This window comes from Triturus cristatus, chromosome 6, assembly GCF_964204655.1.
Source record: "Triturus cristatus chromosome 6, aTriCri1.1, whole genome shotgun sequence".
Lineage (NCBI taxonomy): Eukaryota > Metazoa > Chordata > Amphibia > Caudata > Salamandridae > Triturus > Triturus cristatus.
Window position 1 is genome coordinate 999,223,425 of NC_140589.1, and position 26,158 is coordinate 999,249,582.

General features: G+C 44.9%; 1 protein-coding gene across 2 annotated transcripts in view; it reads right to left on the reverse strand.

Moving 5' to 3' along the window:
• Positions 1–10,987: 10,987 nt before the first annotated feature.
• LOC146820912 (uncharacterized) overlaps positions 10,988–26,158 on the reverse strand; it is a 516,513-nt gene continuing 501,342 nt past the window's right edge. For both annotated transcript variants that reach the window (XM_085609307.1, XM_085609308.1), the window contains exon 6: positions 10,988–11,611. The gene's annotated coding sequence lies outside the window, so the exon portion shown is untranslated. The remainder of the gene's footprint in view (positions 11,612–26,158) is intronic.

The window sequence follows — 26,158 nt, forward strand, 5'->3', positions numbered from 1 at the left end:
GCTGCAGAGGATGTGCTTCGGCTTGGTCCGGATCTGGGAGTTGAGGTGGTTTATGGTCACTCTTGGGTCATTAGAGTGCATGATCAGTCAGAGAGTGCTTCTGTAGGTGATGGGAATGCCTCCTCCTTGATGGTCGGGGTACTTTTTGTGGGTGATACTGCAGCCATCAGTGATGGCGATGTCCGGTCCGGAGCAGAGGTTGGTCCTGGGAGGTGAGGTGGCATCCAGGGTTGATGGCGAGGAGGGTGCTGGCATCGTAGTGGTGGAGTGTCCAAGAGGAAGGCTCCTTGGTGCTGAGCGCGGTCCAGGGGCAGACGGACACAAACTATGTAGCCTATGAGTTGCCTGTGGAATGGGAGACAACCATTACAATGAAGGCAGTACATAGTTAACAACGCAACTCCGACAACGAAGGTGCCTTTACATCACATTTGATTACAACTCATTGTGTGGTCAGTAATGGTATAATTTAAAGTTCTTCGTGTGGGTATGGGTATTGGATGTTAAATATGAAAATTGGGGTGTGTTTTGGGGTAAACTATGGAAATTGGGGTGTGTTTAGAGGTAAAATATGGAAATTGGGGTGTGCATTTGGGTCAAATCTTTGAGTGTGTTATGGGACTCAAAAAGAAATTCCAGGGTTCATGCTGGGGGTGGGGTACAAAGATTAGTTTTGGTTGCACTCACTGAAGTGGGAATAGTGATATTAATGTCTCCGCTGTGAAACACCTACTCTACTGTTGCAATGTGCCTAGTATTAGTATGCATTGGAATGCAATGCGTTGTTATGGCATGCGTCGCAACCATGTATGTGCCTTTGGCACAGCAGTGGTAAGCCCGCTGTGCATGGGCACACAGTCACCGCCATTGAGAAGCGCTGGGGGAGCTGGACAGCTGTGAGGTGTTAAATACTGGAAAGAACACTGGATGTGGCGTGGATGCAGGGATGTGTGTGTGAGCGGGTGTTGAAATATTTTAATAAGGGAAGTCTTACCTTGAAGCCGGGTCCCGTGTCTTCGTTGCTCCTGCTCTCCTGCGTCTGCTTCCAGGAACAGAAAGTAGGCAGCCAGGCTCCCTTCCCTGAGCCAATCACAATGCTGCAGAGGTGGGATTGGTAATTAGCAACGGGACAAGGCATGCAGCCAGGGACTGGAGGGGTGGGCATGTTCTCCATGCAGGCTGTAATGCAGCCTGTATTACGAACAGGGAAGTGCGCATGACTGCTTTGGGTGGCCTGAGTGGGCTGACCAAACAGTCATTATGCACTTGAGTGGGCATGCCAATCCGCCCATGCCTTGCTTGGTGCTTGGAGCAGTCCTACCCACCCTCCCACACGCAAAGGAAACATAGCACGGTCACATCAGTAAGTTATCATCATGTGATGATTGTTTCTCCTCTGCACTGCTTGAAAGCAGTGGGGCAACGCTCTTCCGCCATTGCGGATGAGCCGCCACTGGGGGTGTGTCATTTGCGTGTGCTAGGCTTGGGTGACTCAACTCCCAGGCACCCTGCGCTATGCGTCCCACCTTCTCCTTACCTGGACATTGACACGTGGCGCAATCCGCTGTACTCTCCATGATGCAAGTAGTGACAGATACGTCAGGAATCCTGACGTATCTGTCTTTGCTAAAGTCATGCATTGCTGCAATCGTGTCACATCCATGACGCAACTCCAACAATGCATGAGGCCAGCCTATCCCTGTTGCACTGCATCACCCTCATGCCTGCCATCATGCAGGGGGAACGTACTGACGCAGTGCCGTTCATGAGGGGTGCCCGAATTTCGGCACTGTTGGAGATCCATTGGTGGTGGTTGCACGCAGCGGTGTCATCGTTTGAAAACATTGGTGGAGTGTTGGTGCGGAGGGAGTTGCCAAGATGTTTTTCGGTGGCCTTGATCCAGCTGCGAGGGGGTGCGAGGATGGCAGTGGCATCCAGTGGGCAAGGTGAAGACGTGATGTTAGCAATGATGGTCGGTCCTGGAGAGTCCTGCGTTGTGGCTGTAGTTGAAGTTCCCGCTGGTGGAGGTGACGTGCTCGACCGTGTGTCCTGCTATGTGACTTGTTGTGGTGACTTGCTGCTGATGTCTGATGTAGGTGATCTTCCCCAGGAGGTGGTGGTGTCCTGGTCACTGGGGTTGTCCAGATGGAACTTGAGTTCACCGAGTAGGATGTCGTTGGTGGATCGGAGACCCTGGGATGCAATGAGGTCTACAATGGTATTGGAGAATGGGGGGCCATAGCCCGGGGGGCCTGCCCATGATGGTGCCGCAGAGGTTGTGCTTGGGCTTGGTCCGGATCTGGGAGTTGAGGTGGTCCATGGTCACCCTTTGGTCATTAGAGTGCGTGGTCAGTCGGAGAGTGCCTCTGTAGTTGATGGCAATGCCTCCTTCTTGATTGTCGTGGTGCTCCTTGTGGGTGATACGGCAGCCGTCAGTGATAGTGATGGCAATGTCCGGTCCGGAGCAGAGGTTGGTCCTGGCAGGCGAGGTGGAATCCAGGGTTGATGGCGAGGAGGGTGCTGGTGTCGTAGCGGTGGAGTGTCCAAGAGGAAGGCTCCTTGGTGCTGAGTGTGGTCCAGTGGCAGACGGACGCAAACTTTGCAGCATATGGGTTGCCTTTGGCAGGGGAGACGACCATTACAATATAGGCAGTACATCATTAACAGCACAAGTCCGACAACGCAGGTGCCTTTACATCTCATTTGATTACAACTCATTGTGAGGTCAGCGATGGGGTAATTTAAAGTTTTTAGGGTGAGTATGGGTTTCGGATGTAAAATATGAAAATTGGGGTGTGTTTTGGGGTAAAATATGGAATTTGGGGTGTGCATTTGGGTCAAATTCGATTTTTGGGTGTGATATGGGGGCTCAAAAAGGAATTCTAGGGTTAGTTTTGGGTTGCACTCACTGCAGTGAGAATAGTGATATTACTGTCTCCGCTACGCTATGCAACACCTACTCTACTGCTGCAATCTGCCTAGTATTATTATGCATTGGAATGGAATGCAATGTTATGGCATTCGTCGCAACCACGTATGTGCCTTTGGCACACCAGTGGTACACCCGCTGTGCCTGGGTGCACAGCGGCCGCCATTGAAAAGTGCTGGGGGTGCTGAACAGCTCTGAGGTGTTAAACACTGTAAAGAACACTGGATGTGGCATGGATGCGGGGATGTGTGTGTTAGCGGGTGTTGTAAATATTTTAATAAGTTAAGACTTACCTTGAAGCCAGGTCCAGTGTCTTCATTGCTCCTGCTCTCCTGCGTCTGCTTCCAGGAACAGGAAGTAGGCACCCAGACTTCCTCCCTTCAGCCAATCACAACACTGCGATGCGGCGGTGGGATAGATAATTAGCAACTGGGGGTGTGTTATATACCTGTGCTAGTCATGGGTGATTCGACCCCAAGGCGTCCTGCGCTACGAGTCCCACCATCTCCTTACTTGGACATTGACACCGTAGCACAATCCGCTGCACTCTCGCCAAATCTGTGACTCAGCCAGCAGGAGCCTCAGCCATGTGGGATTTCACATGCCTGGGTACAGCAGTCACCGCCAAGTCTGCTGGTGAACCTCCCGGTGCAGTTGATGACGCAGGGTCAACTAAGGCGTGAAGTTGCAGCGCTCGCGCCACACAAGTTCGGTACAGCTCAGGGCCTCACCCTCCATAGCCTCCGGCCAGCCCAACAGCATCCGGCCTGTGATGCAGAGAGGCGACACCCACCGTTGGTAATACCCTCCATGCATCCTGGAGTAGTGGTGTATCATTGTATGCGATGCAGACCTACCTACATTAGGGCACAGGAGTGCCTCTACTATTAACAGCTCCAAGGTGCACAAGGCTGTCTTCTCACACAGGTCAGCAACATGTCTCCATGCGACCTGCCAGACTTCACCACCAGGTACGGGCGTTCGTCGTGCCTCAATGTCTACCGCCACAGCTCATTGACTCCACAGTTCCTCCAAATCCCACTCCAGGCTCCAGACACAGGTCCAGCAAGCCACCCAGGCTCCAGACGCAGGCCCAGCAAGGCATCCAGGCTCTAGACGCAGGTCCAGCTAGGCATCCTGGCTCTCATCCTGGTCATCCTGGATGTTGGGTGGCTTGCAATGGTTGTTGATGCACTTGGCCCAGGCTCCTCCATTCTGCATTTTTTTGTTTTTTATACCTATTTTCTATTAGATTTTGACTGATAGGCTATTTTTTGCATTAGAGACAAAAATAAACTCACTTTGGGCTGGCTAATATGAGTTTTTTTTGCCGCTAATGGGCCTATCGGTAGTTTTCACCCGCTAACGCTGGATTTCCTATCACCTTCATGCTGATGTTAGCGGCAGTTTTCACCGCCGTTCCCTGAAACTATCGCCTGTTAGCGGCGTGTTGTGAATGCGCCGCTAACACATCGATAATTCACGCGGTACACGGCGATCAGAAAACGCACGCTGAGTTTAGCAATAGTTTTCGCAGATTGTTGAGAATATACCTCTTAGTTTGTTCCTTCTCATAAAAGTTTACACAAAAAAGTATTTGGAGATCAGATTGCTTAGACCCATGATCACATGAGCAGGGCAGCAAACCATCACGTCTGAACTTCCTTGCAGGGAAATCCAGCATTAGCGGGATTAAGGTTAAACAAAATCTTGGAGTGAGGAGCTGCCAGCGCCGCTCACGGAAGAACAATGGGCCTACTGCTGTAGCCAGCTCACGGCCCTGTCACCCAATTACAAATTTTGCTTAATACACTTTAATTACCTGCACCAGTGCTATAGAACCCCTGTCAACCTACATCGTATGGGCCTAAAGGAAGATGATGGTTGCTGGAGATGTGGTTCTGCTTCCGCCTCCTTTTAACACCTGGCATGGAGCTGTCCACAGCTTGCGTCGTTCTGGGCCAATATATTTACAAAAATACATGAGATAATAGGCACACAGAATCCCGGACCCCATTCAGGGATTGCTGGGTTATGTAAAAGATACACCAGCAAAGAGTAGGAAGCTACACACAATGCTGCTTCTATTCGCTAAAATATGTGTGGCAATACATTGAGGGAGGAAGCGGAAAACCAGCATAACAGAATGGCTGCATGATGTAACATTCGGACATTCACAATTAACCACGTTTTGGGAATTAATGCCATCAGCATCCAGACCTAAAGATATATGGGAACCATTTGAGTCATGGGCTCGGGTACAGCAGGGGGAGAGTGGTGAGATACAGGGGACAGCAGTGAATACACAGACAGGTGCTATGGTTTCCACAGGAAGTGAGGGCCAGGAGATGGGGATCATTACAAGCGGGGTAACCTAGGCAAATGAGACGTGACTAAAGGCAGGGTCGGGAGGGTTGACTTGAGCTCCCAGCTGTGTCCCTTTCTATATATAATGTCCTTTGACTGTATTGTTATATAAGGCTGTACATCGTATGGACAACCTACTACTTGCTCACACTTCGACGAGAAAATGTACGTATTTATTACTCACTGTGATGTTGGATATACATGGATGTAAAAGACTTGTTGTATTAATCAGCAACTGGCACGTTGTTTGTAATGTTTATGACATTGTTTGAAAATACCAATAAAAACAATGAAAAAAAGAGTTTAAACAAAATCTAATCAAAATTAAACTATTCTGGGAGTTACTGATATGGTCTAAAAAGAAAGAATCTCCCAGTAATATCGTCGGGGACTGGTGGTATAACATGACCAAATCTTTTGAATGGTTTGCATCTTGGCACTCACGGGTTATTTTACATAAAAGAATAGACTTGAGCTTTTCCTTCAAAAACCTTTTACACACACTTAGTGTAATGAATAATTCCTCCAGCCCCATTGCGGTCAGTGATGATCTCACATATTGAAGCCATGGAATTTTGAGGAAATTATCCAGGTCTACACAGTTTTTAATTATGGTCTGGGTTAGATTCACTGTGTCCCTGTGCCATATAGAATGCCACAGGAGTACCGGAGCAGCCCTAATGGTATCACTCATATAAAGTATCCCCAATTCAAAGTGGTAGTTAAAATTTGAATACAAGATAGGAAAGGAAAACAATCTTTTGTAAAATCTATCCTTCAGTGCTTGGAGATGGGTTACTGAGGCCATGCCCCATACCTCAGCCCCATAGGTTACAGCTGTTGATGTCTTTGCTTGGTATAACTTTTTTATTGTTGAGAGGGGTTTTGAACCAAACCTTTTTGCAAAGGTCTGAATGACTTCCAAACCCGCTCCATCACTAGTGCCCTGTTGTTCACCATGTGTGGGCAGGAGTCTTTTTTTATCAAAATGGACCCTGAAATAAGGGAAGAAGTCTACAACCTCAACTCTCCAAGAACATACCCCAACATTTGACGTTTTCCTTCAGGCTTGAGTCTCCACAATAAGAACAAAGGACTTTGTTTCATTGACCCTCAATCTCAGTGAGGACATCAATGAAACATAGGCTGTTATTAGTCGCTGAAGGGCCACCCCGTTTTTGCAATTAATACTGCATCATCAGCATATGCGAGCATAGGTATCATGTTCTTGTACAAAACGTGGACATTGGGAGTTACTCCTGCAAGGGCTGCCTCGACAACATTTGTATATGTAAAATAAAAATGGGGTAAGGACACACCATTGCCTAACACCTCTGGGCGAATTAACTCTCCACCTTTGTCAAATCTACCATGGGCAGAGGCATTGGAATACATTTTCTAATAAAAACAATTATTGCTAGGTCCAACCCCATTGTCTCCATTATCTCCCAGAGTTTTGAACGGATTACACAGTCAAAGGCTGCGGTCAGGTCCATTAATACCGTAAAAATGTGGCCGGTCTTAGTTCTAGTATTTTTACAAATGATCAAGGTTATATTGAGAAACTGATCTATAGTACCTCTAACTCTCTGAAAAGTGTACTGTGATTTCATCAGAGTGTTTTTCTCATTTGGCCACTTTTCGACCGGTTTAATAATAGGTGTCTCATAGGCTTTGCCGTAGTGTCCAATTATGAGATAGGTCGATAGTTCGGGGGGTTGTCTTTAGAGCCATTTTTATGAATAGGTACAATATTGCTAGTTTTCCGAGAATCTGATGGGTTAGATTTAACTATTGCGTTAAAAATATTCGTAAGCAATGGGGCTCATAAATCTTGATGTTCAAGGAAAAGGTCTATGGGAACCTCATCTGGCCCTGGTGCTTTACCCCTAGTAGTCCTACCCAGCCAATTTTTAACCTCCTGAACAGTGAATATCACCTCTGGGCAAATTAACTCTCCACCTTTGTCAAATCTAACATGGGCAGAGGCATTGGAATAAATTTTCTAATAAAAACAATTATTGCTAGGTCCAACCCTATTGTCTCCATTATCTCCCAGAGTTTTGAACGGATTACACAGTCAAAGGCTGCGGTCAGGTCCATTAATACTGTAAAAATGTGGCCGGTCTTAGTTCTAGTATTTTTACCAATGACCAAGGTTATATTGAGGTATTGATCTATAGTACCACTACCTCTCTGAAAACTGTACTGTGATTTCATCAGAGTGTTTTTCTCATTTGGCCACTTTTCAACCTGTTTAATAATAGGTGCCTCATAGGCTTTGCCGTAGTGTCCAATAACGAGATAGGTCGATAGTTCGGGGGGTTGTCTTTAGAGCCATTTTTATGAATAGGTACAATATTGCTAGTTTTCCGAGAATCTAATGGGGTAGATTTACTTATTGCGTTAAACATATTCGTAAGCAATGGGGCCCATAAATCTTGATGTTCAAGGAAAAGGTCTATGGGAACCTCATCTGGCCCTGGTGCTTTACCCCTAGTACTCCTACCCAGCCCATTTTTAACCTCCTGAACAGTGTATATCAGGTGGTTGATCTAAGGGGACTTTGTGGGCTGGAGATCAATAACAGATGTGCCACTAAGGGCCACCCAAAGATCTTTGCTAACATGTGTATCTAATGTTGGATTGGTTCTGTTTTTATAAAAAAAAAGGTTAATTAATCACTCTTCAGAAATCTTTACACTTCTTAGAAGTTACTGCTATCTCAAGATTTTCCCAAGCTTCTTCTCTTAAAGCCCTTTCCCTTAACTTCCTCGCCTCCAAATATTCCCACCAGAGCAACCTAATCTGATCCCTATACTTAGGTTGTTCTTTAGGGGCTATATGCAAGTTTCTGGATGATTTAAAGCATTTGTGATCAAACCAGTGTGACACCAGTGAATTTGGTAATGATTTGGTGTGGGTCAGAGCCATTTTAATTTCCTGCAGGAAGTACTCAAAGTGGACATTTAACGACTCGGGGTTGCTGTTGAATTCCAAACATTTTGACATCAGCAGAATATTCTCAACTATGATTTGAGTAACCTTCTTCATCTTATCTAAGTGGAACCATTTTCATTGATAAGTATTTTTCCATTCCAGGGTTGGTTTCTACCTTTTTAATGCTTTTTGTTGTTTTTTTTACTCTTGTTAACATTAAGGTGAAAATAATTGTGTGGTCACTTTAAGGAGAATATTGTGTATCTATATGGTTGATACTTCCTCGCATTGAACCCATTATTACACAATCAATAGTCAAGACGTATTCATTACGGATAAACTGTCCAAAGTAGTATGTGGGCTCCCAGGCGTTTCATCTAAGCCACAAAGTGTGTTTGAATTATATTTACATGGCTGCGTAGTAAATTCTCCTGCCCAAAGTATATTGATAGCTTTCTTCCTATGGACTCTAGTAAATTTCTTTAACTCTAAGTCTAGCGTGCCCATGACTGACTGTAAATCACAAAAGTGATTATTATAGGAATGTATTAAAAGCCAGTCATGGTCTATATCACCCTCTACCAATAAAACATGAAATTGTGGACTAGGGGTAATAAATGTTTTGATTGGGAGTGTGTTTGAAATTAGGGTTAGGAGGCCTCCTTTAGCTCTGCCTTCAGATGATGGTACAGCATTTGTTTGGTACAAACAGACGCCATCTATATAAATATGTTCTGGGGACCATGTCTCCTAAAACATAGAATATCCTGATTCTGCCAGAATGATAGCCAAAGGGGTTGTTCAATTTAGAGGCTAAGCCTGCTAGGTTCCAAGATGCCAAATTTGCATTAAGTGTATAAGCTCATATCCAATGACTGGGGGCAACAGAACTATCCTGTCTAGATACCAAGGATTACCCCAGTGCTTCCACCTGTGTTTCCTTATTTGAATCTACACTAGGTAGTCAATCGCACTCCTCCAAATCTGTGAACGGGGCAAATCTGTTTTCCTTGGTCAGTACTGGATTGCCTAAATTGATCAAATTGGCACGACTAGTTAGTTGTGAATTTGGAGCAATCCTAGTGGGAGCCGTGATCGAGGGAGATTTTTCTGGAGGATAAGGAATGACCAGTTTGGCTATAAAAAAACTCCAGAGGTGAAACAAAGATCTTAGTCCTTTATAAGGTGGATTCAAGGAATTTGACCAAAGGGATGCAACTACTATTTTGTCATTAAAATTCACTACTACCCAGTCACCAGGGTACACCTTGTGTGATGGACCCACCCACCCCACTCTCCTGGCCATGATAATATGATGGTGCAGATCCTTAATACTGCCATCATGTCTGCCCCAGTCAGCGGTTAACTAAGTTAAGTGATTTATCCATAAACTGTGGTGTAGTTTCCCTTTGACCTTTTTTAAGGATTGGGACATTTACCAAAACCAATGCAAGGGTAGCAGCTGCTGGAGGGATGTCCAGAAGGAGGTCCAGAGATTGATATATTTGAACATTCAGGCCTACTCCACATACAGGTGGAACTGTTAAGACTGATGGAGGGCATCCCTCCTTGACCCCCACACACTGCAGAACATCCCCCATTGAGCTACCATCGGGGGGGTTGGTGAGTGACATGGTGGAGCCAATTGAGCCCCCTTCCTATTCTGTTTTTGTGATTCAGGCAAACAATGTCCTATCCACTCTAGCAGACAGCTTGAGCATTGGTTTAGTTCCCCTTCCACTTTTTTCCTTTGTAGTTGTAACACTCCCGCTTGTTGTTGAGGGCATAAAAGGGCTGGGCCCTTTTGTCCATTTATTTCCCAAGTGGATAAGCATTCTTCTATTTTGGTTAGTCTAACCAAGATTGGCTGGAGTAAACTGGCTACCTTCTCCTCCAATTTTTGCCACACAGCATCATCGTCCAATAAATTGGAACGGGTATCAGGCACAGAATGTGGGCTAGTATCTGGTGCAATTGTAGGGATAAGAGATCTCACTGACCTCGTAACTGTTGTGAGATTAACTTTCATGTTTCTTCCAGTTCTCTTCCTTTTAAGTGCAGACTGAGTAACTAAAATAGATGAAGAGAAGGGGGCAGATTTCAATGAACTCACAGGTGGGCTAGTTAGAGGTGCAGGGGGAGTGTTGTCTTGCTCAGTTCTAGGAAATGAAGCAGTGCAAGGCCCAGACAAGGATAAAATGGAGACCGTTGTACATCTTCCCTCTTCCAATGAAGGTCGGCGCTCAGTAAGCTCTATCTCCTGCCACAAAACGTTTGCCGCTCTTGAAAGAGAAGCATCCAAAGTGTTAACTATGCCCTACGCCGCTTTCTCAGCCAGAGCCTTTCACTTACCCATATTAACATCTGAACGACTAGTTGTTGTCCAATGCAGTGACTTATGATTTTCCTGGCCCAGCTTTCAGAGGGGGGGGGCTTAGCCCAGCCTCCTCTGGGCTCCGATGGGCTTAAGTGTGCAAAGGGGGTGTGGCCCCCAGGAAGGAGTTCTGGGAGCTGTAGTCTCCCTACAGAGGCGGCCTGCTGGCGTTCCAATGGCGGTGCAGTTGCTGTACAGTTACCTCAAGGAGTCAAAGCTACTGTACCCCATTGCAGACGCTATATCAAGAATGGACGAAATACTCATTCTATTGGCAAATATAATTTAATTTTGAACAAATGCTCCTGTTAGGTGCTGCTCTATGTGGAAACAATACTGGCAGCATAAAAAGCAAATAAGAAAAAGCATTAGAATTTGCAGTGGTAATAAAACGTCTTTATTGGCTGCAGATTTAACAAGTTACATTCATTTTGAAGAAATATTATAATCTCCCAGTATTCACCTTACAAATAGATATATTGTAAGGATGTATGTTATCAGCAAATGTATAGATAATCTAATCATCACATCATGTTGCTACATTGAGCTGATTTACATAAAGTTAATCAGAGGCATTTTCCCTTGGCAGAATGCAGGTGATCAGCATTTGGCTATTCTAAACCTAAATATTCTGCATCAGCCTTGGCATATTCTAAAGGGTATACATTACAGCATTTGCACTGGATATTGGACATTGTAAAAAATAGTGCAAGTAGAAAAAATGGGATTCTCACTTTGAATGTTTGGTTCGCTTGAAGCGCAGGACATTTTGGTGCATCAATGGTGGAAAAGTATACAACCGAGAATGGGCCGATGTGTTTGACGCTCTCTTGCAAAGAGGCATACAGTTCACACGAGAAAATAGCATATTCTTTTTTAATTTGAAAGCATTTTAAGAGGGTTTGTTTCTGCTCTGCAGTTCCTTTTGACATAGTATGCTAGAATCAAAAAATAGGAAAGTTGCTTTCGACATACCGCCAGTCACAGCTCCTTCAGAGATTCTGTAAAACAAAATGTATGTGTGTGTTTAAATGGCAATTTAGGATCCATGAATCTCAGGCGATGTCACTGAAAAGGAAAACGTGAGGAAATGCAAACAGAACCTATAATGTCATAAAATATGCTTGAATGCCCACAAGAAAGCAGTCACTTCACTATTTCTATTGCTAGTGGCTGAGTGTGTGTTTTCAAGTATATTATTTTTTTGATAAACCAAATACCTTTGCATTCCGCATATTCACACTTTGTACTCATAAAACGAATATAGTCTAACAAAGTGATTGACTTTTGCTACATGATGTAAAGTTTACTCTTGGAAAAGGAATGTTATTAAAAGTTATAATTATTAGTTTGCAGTGCTTTCTGTATTGTCAATAGAGGGAAAAATATATAACTTAGTTAGCTTTGTAATGTTACGCTATTTGCAATTTCTCATGTTCAAATTGAAAATAGTTGCCCAGTTCTTATTTGTCCTTTGCCTAACTAAGTCTCACCTTCCATGCGAAAAATCACAAGAAAAAGAATGCAAGTTCATTGAAACATAAGGTGGGAACACACAATATTAGACAACATCAAAATATTGAAAGCCTTCAAGACAATAACCAATAATAGGAAAGTGGTGACTTGATTTGTAGTAACAATTTAAAAACTGAAGTGAAATATGAAACAAATGCACATGTGAAGGACTCATTTCAAACTTTATTGGTTGAATGTTGCGAACTCTTAGAGAGGCAAAGAATACATTTAGGTTTTAGCAAAATTAATGGTTAGACAAGCCCTGATGAAAAAAGCCATAATGGCCTTACATCCCTAGAGAAGATAAAATGAAATAGACTGATAAACAATAACGTCAATCAGAAATAACTATTTCGCCAACACTACAATGGCATAAAAAGTATTCTACAAACACATGTACATCAATTTCCGCTTTATTAAAATATAAAATTAGATGTATTAAAACAGGTTTGATAAAAAAGGTAAAAATGAGTTTAAAAAGTTGTTCACTAATTAAGAGGAGACATTAGTTCATAAATGTACACACAATTATTGCGCAATCCAATGGCTTAATTTGCACTTTTTTTTATTTTTTTTTATTGACATTTTAATACCAATACAATGACATACAATGTCAACAACTCTGAAACATACATACTGTGGCGCAACAACATTTGTCATCCATTTTTGAACGAGAGTGTCCCAAGGCTGTGGAGCTCCGTAAGCACAAGTCCAGCATATATCTACATTTAGGCAATCGGGTAAGCTTGCAAGTATTGCACCAGGTAGTGCCAGTAGTCTCTGGGCCGAGAGCCCATTGGTAGCTCCTCCTCGTACGTTTGTAACGTTTCTTTACAGTATGTCAAATCCTGTAACCATTGTCTAGTCTGAGGTGCCCTTCTTCCGCCCCAGCACAACGACACCCTTCTCTTGGCCATTAGCAATGCCACCGCACAGAATTTTCTCTTATTCGCCCTTATCCCCGGTATCAGTCCCAGCAGACAGGTTTTAATGTCACATTTTATTGTTGCCTCTACCATTTTCCCCACCGTCTGTGTGACCTCCACCCAGTATCCAGCTATCTCACTGCAGTACCATGCCAAATGTGTGAAATCTGCGTTGTCCATCCCACAGCGGCAACATCTGGAATCCGCCCGCAGCCCATATTTGTAAAGTTTTACTGGGGTGTAATATGTGCGATGTAAGTATTTGTAATGTATCATACGCAGGCCTCCATTAGGTGTTAGCATACCAGTGAGGGAGCAGGCTGTAGCCCACTCTTCCTCCGTCAAAGGCTCTTCCAAGTCACTGCTCCATTTACCCTTCGCATCATCTGTATTTCCCGCTATGTCCTCTTGCAGTGAGGTGTATAGTCTCAAAACCATACGTGTGGCCGTGTCAGTCGTGATCAGCAGTTGCAATGTAGCCATCGCCGGTGGCTCCCCTGGGTATGACGGGTAGAGCGCTTTCAGTGCACCCTGTAGACGATGATATGTGAATTGGAATAGTAGTGTTTGATTACTTATAAATGTCAGGTCTGTGAGTGGTCTAAAAGCCCCCTGCTCATAGAGGTCACCCATTGTGACAAGCCCCACCTGTCTAAGCAGTCCCATACCCACATCCTCCCGAGTGACCGACAGCTCCGGATGATGGTGTATCGGCATCGCCGGTGCATACAGTGGCAGTTTGCCCGCCTTCCTGCCCATGATTTTCCACGCTTTAACGGTTGTGTCAATAGTGTTGATATCACGATTATGCAACGGGGGTCTTTGGTGGGGTAGGATGGCGTCTAAAGGTATCGGGTGTGCATCTCCCTCTTCTATCGCTGCATGTGTCAAATAAGGAACTGGGTGGTACCACACGTGGGCATGCTGGGCCTGCGCGCATAAATAATACAAGAAGAAGTCAGGGACCCTAAATCCCCCTTTGGCATAAGGTAGCGTAAGAGCACGCATTCCGATTCTAGCGTGTCTGCCTGCCCATACCAGGCGAAGAACTAGGGTGGATATCCTACGGAACACCTCGAGTGGGGGTTGAATCGGAATATTGTTAAATAAATACAACAACTTCGGCAGTATGACCATCTTTACCACAGCTAAGCGGTCCGCCAGGGACAATGGCAACTGAATCCATCGCTCTACTTTTTCTTCTAATGTCGCCATTGCTCTACCGTAGTTCGTACGAATCACCACTTCCGGATCCCGATGGTACCAGACACCCAAGTATCTCACCGGGTCCGACTGCCACTCCAATGGGTAGTCCAAGTCGCACGGATTTGTGGTGTCCGTTAGCGGTACTATTAGGGATTTAGACCAGTTTATTTTTAGACCCGAATGTCGTCCGAATCGGATATATTCCCTCAGCAAGGGGTTCAGGTTGAGCTCAGGGTCACGGACATAGAGTACCATGTCGTCCGCATATAACGAGATGTGTAGCGGCCGCTGTGGAAACTGCAGCGCCGAGTAGTGGTGTTTTTGCCGAATTTGACATGCCAAGGGCTCCAACGCCAACGCAAAAAGCAGGGGGGACAGCGGGCAGCCCTGCCTCGTGCCCCGCGCGATGCGTATTGGGTCAGAGATGTAGTTATTAACCTTAATACAGGCGGTGGGTGCCGTGTACAGCAACTGTATCCCCTGGAGGAAAAGCTGTGGGAAGCCCATGCGTTGCAGAATCGTTTGCAGGTAAGGCCATTCGATGGAATCGAAGGCCTTCGCCGCATCAAGGAGCACTGCCGCCGCCTTGGTATCAGGAATCAAATAGTGCGACAATGCAAAGAGCGTCCTGGTGTTATGAACCGTGGACCTAGTCGGGATGAATCCCGACTGGTCCGGCAACACCAATTTAGTCATAAGTGGTTGTAACCTCATGGCTATGAGCTTAGCTAGTATTTTATTATCGACATTTATTAAGGACAATGGCCTATACGAGTCACAGCATTCGGGGTCTTTATCCGGTTTTAAGAGGGTTATAATCATGGCTTCTCGCAGGGACGGCGGCAGCCGCTGCCGTTCATGAGCCTCACCGTACATGTCCACCAAGTGTGGCACCAATTGTTCTGCGAATGTTTTGTAGAACTCGCCTGTAAACCCATCTGGGCCCGGCGCTTTGCCGTTAGGGAGAGATTTGATGACCTCCGTCACCTCCTCCTCAGTTATAGGCGCAGATAAGTATTCCCTCTGTGCGTCTGACAGCCACGCAATCGCAACATCCGCCAGATACTCCATTATCTCTTCCGACGTTGCCTTAGATTGCGATGCATAGAGAGCTTCATACGTTTTCTTGAATGCCGCCATTATGCCTGGCATGTCCGACCGCAGTTCACCCCCGTCATCTCTTACCGCCCTTACTACCTGCGGTCGTCTGCCGGAACAGATTTTTGCTGCCAGGCTGTTGCTCGGTCGGCCACTCTCCCCATAGCGTCGCGCTTCCTGCCGTCTGCCAATATATTTTAATTCATCGTCTGCATATGTCTGGTATTCCGTGAGGAGAACACGAATTTCACCGAGCAGGCGCAACTCATGTGTGCTTTCATATTCACGTTCTAGGTCGCTGAGCTTATCGTCTCGTATAGTAAGCTGTCGTCTGATATCCTTTAGTATGCCCGCAGTTGTACCAATGCAAACGCCTCGAACAGTCGCCTTAAATGCCTCCCATAATAGGCCCTTGTCCTTCGTTGTGGGGGCATTAATAGCAAAATATTCCTCTATAGCCTGAGTTAACGTTTCCTTATAGTTCGGATCCAACAGTGCCCTGGCGTTGAATCTCCAGCTATACGGTGGCGGTGCATAATGCGGGATCATCAGCGCCAGCAGGACCGGACTGTGGTCCGATAGCGTCCTGGGGAGGTGTTTAATGGTATCCACCCAGTGTATTATCTCCTCCGATCCTAGCCAATAGTCTATGCGTGACCAACTGCCATGAGCAGCCGAAACATGTGTCGCCTCTTTGCCGGCCGGGTTCCGGACCCGCCAAATATCTAACAGACGCCTGTCGATCATGAGTTCCGTTACTTTGCTTACCGCCTTTCTATGTGGCTCCTGTGCAGTGCCCGACCTATCTAGTGTGTCATTCAGCGCAAGGTTGAAGTCTCCTCCCCATATCACTGGCACGTCTGGTAGCTCACTCAATGTGCGCCAGATCTTGTGGTAGAACTCGGGGTCATCCACATTGGGACCATATGTGTTGAGTATGGCTATTCGTTGCCCCCGCACTCTGCCCGTGATGAGGACCGACCTCCCCGTGTCATCAGTGAGCGTGGTGTCAATATCGAACTGTACCCCCTTCTTTACCAATATAATCACACCCCTAGCGTATGATGAATATGAGGATCCGTGTGTGGCCTCCGCCCACCGGCTCCCCAGCTTTGACTTAGTTGTGGGTGCTATGTGCGTTTCCTGTAGTAGTGCAACGTCTATCGCATGTCTATCTAAGTATGCAAAGACTTGTCTAACTTTTTTGAGATTATTTAGACCCCTGACATTCCACGTTAGTAAATGCAGTGGCTTATGTCGTGCTGTCATAGCTGTGTAGATGCATCTATGAGCTCTGTAAGATGAAATAGTTGAGAACTTGCAACCATGTACCAATACCCCCACAGCCACATAATCACATAAGTCCAAAAAGTCACAGTGGATTCAGCAACGTGTCTCAAGCGCCCCAGTCTGTGAACCAACAAACCCCAACCCCCTTGTACCCCCCCACCTCCCACTTCAGCACCCCAACCATGCCAAAGCCATATCCCCTCAGCAATTGAACACATAACTCAAACCATTGTTTGGGGAGCTCCCATGCAGGGGATCCACCTAGAGCACACATCGTCATCCACCGAAATGGATGTGGTCAAGCATACGGATATTTTGCAGACCTATCCCAGCCCGCAATCCCATGTTCACTACCGTGCATGCATGAGCACTCCCTGAGACTCTTAGCGCCCAGTGTACCCACGATACATCACGTTTACTGGTCTCCTTACCACCAACACAGAGTTTAATAGCAACAATGGCGGCCTGATTTCCCGCCCCGCAGCCCATGTCCACCAGTGTCCTAATGTACTTCAAGCCGTTCATTAGTTTGGGGCTCGCCCAGTCCAGTCTATAATATCCCAGAGTAGTATATATATAGGTAGACCTTACCAGTGTGTGATGCTTCATTATCAAGTTTCAACATACCCACGGTGGTCAATTAGTCCTGGTCACTCTCTTGCACTGTACGCTGTTGTTCTTTGCGCCTGGCTAGTAATTGCTTGAGGAAGTCTTGGGCTGCTTTTGGTGACTGTAAGATGGTGACGCGGCCTTCATGGTTCACTTTTAGGCGCGCGGGATACAACATTGCGTACTCGATTTTAAGATTGCGCAACCTCTCTTTTACCGCTCCGAATTCTTTCCTCACCTGCTGCACTGCCATCGTGAAATCCGGGTAAAATTCCAGTTAATTACCTTTGTAGTTGATCTGCTTCTTTTCCCGCGCCAACCGCAGTATAGTATCTCGGTCTCTATAGTTGAGAACACGGACCAGTATAATACGTGGCGTGGCTCCTGGCTTCGGTCGCGGGGCCAGAGATCTGTGGGCACGTTCTACCACGAACATTGTGGATAGATTCTCCACACCAAATACATCACGTAGTAGGTCCTCAATATATGTCTCCATGCGGCCTGTGTTTGTTGACTCAGGAATCCCCGCGATACAAACGTTATTACGTCGGGACCTCGCTTCTAAAATCTTCCGACTTGGCTCTAATAACGTCCAGTAGCCGCTCCATCTCTGCACATTTCTTGGTCGTGCCATGGGATTCATCTTCCACCGCCGAGATACGAGTTTCCGCCTCCACCAGCCGTTCCCCATGTTTGTCCAGTTTAGCCGCCATGTTGTCCACACGTAGAGTGATCGTGTCTAGCTTGCCGTTTATGTCTTGTAGCCTTCGTTGTATGGCTTGCAGTACCCCCTCCATGCCCTCCGACAACCACGGGTCAGTGTCCGGTACGGTGGCCTGCGTCATCGTCGCCTCCTTGGATGCTTTTTTTGCCTCAAATTGGAGCTTGGCCTGTCCCCTGTCCGGCTTTCCCATGTTGCCTTCCCGCTGATGCCAATCCGGCACTGCAATCGTTTGCGCCGGGTGGCGCCACGCCAATGGTAAGGATCACAGCCTGGTCCTGCGGGAACTGTCACTTGGTTAGTAATTCACTATTGCCGGGGTTTTACTCCATGTCCTATTCTGTTTGCGTCTTGGACTGCAGTGAGGCTGGCACCCAGGTCGTCAAGCACCACACGTTGTTGCACACTGCTCATCCCTCCATCGCCATCACGGTCGCTGCATTGGGACAGGACACCGATAGCCAGACCATCCGCAGTACGTTATTGAGCTGCAGCCCTCACAGCGCCACGGCTCGTCCTCCGATGCTTCACGATCTAGCAGAACCACATCGGGGACACCGCCACGGCAAACCGATGGCGCCAGATTTAGCACACTTCCACCGTTAGCCTTCAGGCCGGGTTCCCCTCGCCAGTCCCCCAACGTGAGGGAGCAATTGCGGTCTTCTATTGCCCCACCGTGGCACTGCAGGTGTCTCAGGCGCCTTCACTCAACGAACATGTTTCAGCAGCCCCCACCGCAATGTCCAGCACTCCTCCGTTCCATGCCGCTGGCGCACCTACTTCGCCACATGCAGCACCGTCCCAGGCGAGGCGGCCACTCGTCGGCGTGGGTCCCCCACCTCACCTTTAGGCGCCGTGCACAGCGATAACAAGTCCCGGGGGGGCCACGCAGCGTTCCGTTTGCCTCTCTGCGCCACCGAGGTAGCCCGCCTCCGCCTTCGCTCCAGCGTTTACCGTTGGTCCCTGGGCGCCGCCATCTTGTTCGCGCCGTTTCTCTTCTCCGGGTCAGAGAGTAAGTTCGGCTTACGGATCGCTGCAGCCGTGCATCCGCTGTATCACACGGTCCGATCAGAGCCCCACGTTTCCGATGACCGTTGCTTCCATTTGCGGGCCGTTCCGAGTCCGCCTTACGCTGTTACTACCGCATTTTCAGCTTGACCAGGCGGAGCCGTCTTAACAGGCGACCATCTCGCCGTGCGCCCTCTAGCGCCCCCCTTAATTTGCACTTTAAGTTTCAAAATGACAATATGATCTCCTTTTTCTCAGAGCAGATAAAAAGAATGAGACCAAAGAAAAGCATGTAAAAGAGTTAGACAGCAACTGGATATAATATAAGGCAGCACAACATTGTTTGAAGTTCATTTTACGCATAAGGGGGACAATGAATCTTTTTCTTTCATCACCGTAGATTTTGTAGAAGAACAAAAAATGGAGATCATTCTGAATAGATCGCTTGTCACAAGGACAGAGTGGAAGGTCAGTGATCACATAGGTTTTAGTTGGAACACCTAATATCAAGGGGATATAATTTAAGCAAAATCTCATTCAAATATATATCTATGTTGAAGATTTGTAACAAATGATAGATAAGTCGAAATCTCATTGATCATTGTTATACTCGGGACAGCGTGATATGATCTGACTGCCGAAAGTTTTAAATTAATATCGTGCCTCCTCGCCTGTAAATGAGTCAGCAGGTGAATTTTCAACTCTTTTTTAGAAATAGACTGATACATCTTCGGGTTTTCATAAAGGTGGTGTAAACCAGCCGCCTGAAGGTTGGATTCAACATATTTTAACTAGCTAATATTGTTCACACCATCTAATTTCAGAACGTCATTTACAATATCCCTAGTTAAAAAAAGATTTTCCTAGCGCCAGACTGAGTGTCACATCAAAATTGGTGCAATATAGATTTTATCAATGATATAAGGAACTCTGAACTCCTTGTGGCAGTTATAGTTACAACATGACTAGGGCAAGGAAACCAGGCATCTTCTATACATTGTAGTTTGGAGGCGTCAGAGATGTCCCAAACAGCTGCCCCATAAGAGGCAGCAGATACAGTTTTCTCTTCATAAAACTTTTTTATCACTCCAACAGGCTTAGTCCTGAGTTTTTTCACAAATTTAAAAAGGACCCCAATATGTTTTTGATCAGTAGTCCCCTGTTAGAAACCATACTTCCACAACTATTTTCTCGATCAAACATGATCTTTAAATAGTAAAAGAGTCCACGATGTCTAATTTCGCCCCTTCAATATACATTTGTGGCTGTTTCTGCTGCTTTGGACCTGCAACAAGAATGAAAGACTTAGAATAATAAATTTTCAAGTCTAAATTATTCATGAATTTCACATACTCCTCTGCGAGTCGACGCAGCACATTACCAGTACGCACCAGGATCACCGTGTCATCCGCGTAGAGGAGTATCGGTACTGGGAGTGAATTAATATGAGGACGTTGTGGTGTTCTATGTGCTAATATGTAGTACTACATATTGTATTTTAGGTGTCCTCGTCTTGTATCTCTTATGGTATAGAATGTTGGGATTGTTATGTCCCTCTGCTTTGTGTTATGCTTTACTAGAATGTGGGGATGAGAACATCAGCTTCAGTTGGTGCTGATTCTCTGGGCCCGTTAGTCCTATGTACCTACAGCTGGGATAAATCTTTTACTCAACTCTCCTTGTGGTCGACCACTTCATTTCAATTGGCGACTGACTGGGATCTGGACCTGTTTTGCCTGGAAGACGTTCTTCTATTCAGATCTCCTGATTTGTTCAGATACTGCTCTTCTCTGTTTTCTCCAACGGGCCCAGAGATCGTTTTTTCCCCCTATTTCCAGCCCCAGTGAACTCTGTTCGATTTGTGGACTGATGCCTATACTTGCCTCACGCACTTGTTTTTCATCTGTTGTTTGTCCAGATGTATTACTCGCAAGCATTACTGCATGCGCCTGGGTTGACTTTTGAATTCCCCTGCGTGTCACCTCTTGATCGTGTCCTCGCTCAATCTTCGCTTCCCACCAGGATTCCTTTCGTTACTTACCTTGGTTTCCTTAGACACGCTGTCTGACATGACAATACCTTGTTGTCCAGGTAACCAGATCCAGAGTTGCTTAGAATTGCCCTCCTTCAATGCGTTCAACCGTGGTATACCGCTCCGGCTGCTTCACCCATCTGCTGCTTAGCGTGGCCTTTCTTCAACGCATCTAGCTGTGGGATACTGCTCTGGCTGCCTCACCCATCTGCTGCTTAGCGTTGACTTACTTCAACGTGTCCAGCCGTGGGATACCGCTCTGGTGTCTGCTTCGTCCTGTGTTCGTCACTTTAACCCATCTGCTACGGGCGATATTCGTCGTTGTTTATTACTTGTTTGAGGTCCTGGAGGCCTAAATTTCTTCACGTTGCTCCTGACTGTTTTTCTCGCCCCTAACAACGATCTAAAGTGTTTATCACTAACACCGTGACATCACTTCCTGTGAACAAGGAAGTGCATCTGCTAAAGATCTAGCATGCTAATTTTACAATTTGTGTTTTCAGTGATTGACACACTTTCTGGTCAATTATAGCAACGTTGCATAATGGTCTCTAATATTGTATTTTTTTGTTTTATGTATATCATATTTATCATATGGACTAATTGACTCACATTCTAAATATTTATTATTTTACTTGGCTTTCCTACGTGTGTGAATTCAGTGCGTTCTCTCTCCTTTCACTTTTGTCTTTCCTTCAATCTTTCCTGCTATCTGTCTATTATTTATGTCACACCATGCAAACTGTTATTACTCCTCCCAACTATTTTTTGCAGGATCCTGGAGAACCACCTTTAAAATGGCGATTGTGGTTCAGATCATTCATTGCTTACCTAGGAGTGATTGATGGCATGAAGTTTAAACCGGATAGGAAACGTAGTCTTCTTTACTATTATTTAGGTGTTGAGGGGCAAAATGTTTATGATCACTTACCCACTTACACTGGCCATGATAGTGGTGATATGGACAAATATCAATGAGCTCTCAAACAACATAGTACTTATTTTGAAGATAGAGTTTTTTTGTGGTCCATAGACACAAATATTTTACTCGTGTTCAATCTCCAAGTGAATCCATAGACACTTATGTCACTGCTTTAAAAGTTTTAGCTAGCTATTGTGATTTTGAGGACTTTACTTCCCAATTAATTAGAGACCAAATTGTTTGCAGGTGCTATTCCAAGAGGATTCAGAAGAAATTACTTTCCAGCAAGAATCCATCTTTGGATGAAACTGTTGATATCGCTAAAAGTATCGAGCGGTCAGAACTGGACGACAAACAATTGGAGTCCAACACTTGTTCGACAGTAGTGCCATTAGTTCTTCTTCCATCGCTCGACAACATCTCAGCGATCCCAAGTTTAAAAAAGGTAAAGATATTTCTGACAGGAAGAAGTCTTCTGTACGTCCTTCCTCTGGTTTCCAGCGTTACAGATGTAGTTCGCCTTCTCATCTTTCGAATTTCAAAAATTGTCCTGCTATTACCCAAGAATGTTACAAATGTAAAAAAACTGGCCATTTTGGCAAGGTGTGCAGAGGAGGCGAGCGTTTTCCAGCTGAAGTGTTCATGATATAACTCCCACTGAAATTTCAGATGCCTTAGACAAAAGAGTGGAAGAATTATCTTTATCTGTTGTCTCCGTTGAATATCTGTACATAAATAACGTACATTCAGATAAAAAAAATGTGGGGATCCTTTTGTCCAAGTTTCCATCAAGTCCCTTGACATCTCATTACTTATTGATGCAGGTGCCAGAATCACTATAATTTCCATTGATAAATATAAACAATCTTGGTCTAATATGGTTTTACTACCTCCTGATGTCATCACTACTGCATTTGAAGGTAGCAGGATTGATCTTGCGGGATATTTTTGGGGACAATGGTTACAATACAAATAAATCTTGTAACAAAGGGCTGTAGAAAAGAACAAAATAAAACAAGGAATACACAAGTATAACAAAGAGGATGTTTCCCACCATTCGCGCAGCAATAGAAAAAACAAACACAGACTAATGCAAGAACTTGACATCCGAGTTACCAGCAGACACGCCATTCGGCCAGACTAGCATGGAGATGATAAGCAGAGAACACCAACAAAAAGTGCAAGAGAAGGACAAGAAAAAACACTCTCAACAAGAAACAGCAAGCAGAACTCTCTTACTCACGTACACAAGGAAAACGTTGGCAATGATCCAACGCATAATCCCTAGAGAGAAGTAAAAGAAGAGTAAAACAGGAGTAAAACAGGGATGAAAACTACACACTGTTGGATTTTGAAAATAAATCTAACATGACAGTAAATAGGTGTGGAATCACGCACAGGTACCATGTGAAAAAGTGAAAAACACACACTGTCAGAAAATCATAGCAGTAGATGCTACGCACAGCGGATTTGTAAATCCAGCACTGTAAAGTAAAGTAACAAGTAGAAACTCTGTAGGTGATATTTCCATGCACAAGTGGAATATCACATAGCCAGTAGGTTATCATAACTTATACCACAAATAATGGCAATTCCTTTACTGGAACTTGCAAACAAAGTACATGTAGAAACTAAGTAGGTGACATATCCACACACAAGTGAAATATCACATAGCCAGTAGGCTATCATTACGTATACCTCAAATAATGACAATTCCTTTACTGAAACTTGCAAACCAAGTACATGTAGGAACAAAGTAGGTGACATATCCATTCACAAGTGGAATATCACATAGCCAAAAGGCTATTACAACATAAACCTTGAACTAATCCACAAAAAGTAAATATGCACAGGTGGAGTCAATAAAAATAAGTTCCAAGATCCATGAAAGAAACAGTGAAAAATGTCACATACAAATATTTGTTTAGAGGTGGAAATGCAAACGGTTTACATTTTCAAATGGACATGAGAATAATATATTCTACGAAACATGCAATCCAATAAGTAAAGCATTGGGGAAAAGGAACAAAACAATTTTAAATAAACGATACTCTCCGGTGAACGACTTCTCACCCGAGTTCCCACTGAAGACCCAGGTCCTTTAGGGCATTTCTAAGAGTCAGTATAGTGAAACAGGAGATCCTCATGATGAATAACATTTCCTAGATCGTTTGGCAGAGCAGTACCTGTAAAGTCACTAACAGTCACTAACAGTTTTAGCATAGCAATAGTTTAGAATACAAACATACCGAATTCCAAAATTAATTCCTGAAGAGGAGAAATGCATGTTAGAAATAAAGAGCTTTGTTGTTGCAGAACATGTCCAGTAGATGGTGCCCTAAGCACATTATAAAGAACATAGGTAACCATAACAGGAAAACTCTCACATCAATTGCATGAGAAACTTCCTTGTAGAACTGTTTTAAATATTACTCTTTCTTAATTGTGCTTCACTGGTGACTGCATAAAGAGAAAAGAAAGAACGTCTGATGTAACCCAGCCATCCACACAGACAGTAATAGACCATGGAATGTCTGTCACCGGAATCGAAAAGACAAACTTGCACCAAGAACAAGTGTGAGCAGGACTCCAAGAAAAGTTGCAGCAAGTCAATTTTGAAGCACACTCACCGCAAGATCTCAAAGCAGCGACATTGTCACCCATGCGTTGGGCTGAGCAAACAGAATCAGTCACTTACACCTGAAACAAACTTCGCAGTAGTGATGTGAACGTGGTTGGCAAATAGGAGACTGTTAATGCTTGAAACACCTGATATTTCCTTTCAAAATAAAACTATCCATGGCAAAGTTTACCTTGCTCTTAAAGGCATCAATGTTTTAGAGAGGAGGCACCAGACTGAATATGGTATGATCATAAGACCTAGACAGAAGAATCCTGTTTCTTTGATTAATTCCATTTCTGACTCCTCTCAAGGGAGAGATAACTACTCACAAGTTTTTGCAAATGGAATTGGAACAAGCATTGGCATAGCCAATAGGTCTCTCCTTTGGGACCTTATGAGCGTTTAGCCTTGCAGCACATTCTCCATTATAGTACATTATCCATTGAAGACATTAACATATGTGGTAAATCATCTATGATATACTGGACCTATTACTTCCAGGCATGACTTATAGTCTTTTGACAGTGTTGGCATTCTGATGCCTATGCAAATTTGAGAATGCACACACACACAGACACACACGGAAGACACACCACGTGTGCACACACACACACACAAACACTGCAGACAGCCACTGCACACAGACACACACCACAGACAGGCACTGCAAACACACGCTGTATACACACACACCGCAGACAGGCACCGCACACACACCACAGACAAGCACCGCACAGACACACACCATAGACTGACACCACACACACACATACAGCAATGGCATACCATCTACAACTGCCCTACAAATGGGTGCAGACTTGACTCAGGTGGTAGGCCTTACATATTTTTTTCTACCGTTTTATAAAACGCAAACTCAAACCAATATATTGTGCCGGTGGTTTCCATGTGCACCAGTTACATTACACAATGTCACATTTTATTTTTTTAATTCATAGGGTGATTAAATTATTTCTACAGAATCACAAAATGTTAAGCCAACACGTGAGCGTAGTTTCCCAGTTTCAAAGTCGAAAGCTCGGGCTGTAATGCCACATCTTCTCCATGCTGTAAGAGGCATGGGCTGCATTAGGAGAAAAGAGAATGCAGCTACAATTTGGGGGTGAGTCTTGCTTAGGGGATTTTATATGAGCCTAAGATTGCTTACATCAAAAATAATGTGAGGTTGTTACTCACATTTAAAAAAATATATATTTTGAGGACTTGACGGTTAGGCCTTATTTGGAAAAGAGTTCTCCTGCAGCAGTCGCCATGGCTGCTGGATGCTGCTTTCCAGCCTTAATATCAAACACATTCTGGTGCGGGAGTAGATGTAGGGAGAGGCCATCTTAAAGCGCCTTGGGTGGAAAAATGTGGGCATGAGAGCATTGTAGCAGATATTTATGCAAAGGATGCTGAAAAACACTTTACATGGAACAAAGATTAACATACAAACTGAGGCTCTGTTAAGAGGAGAAACAATACAATTGATGTGCTCCAAAAAGCTGCATACTTTAGGTATGAAAAGACAGCCATAAGGCAAAAAAACCGTTATCATGCCAGCCTGAAGAATGAAACAGAAGTGCTTGGCTTTATTTCAC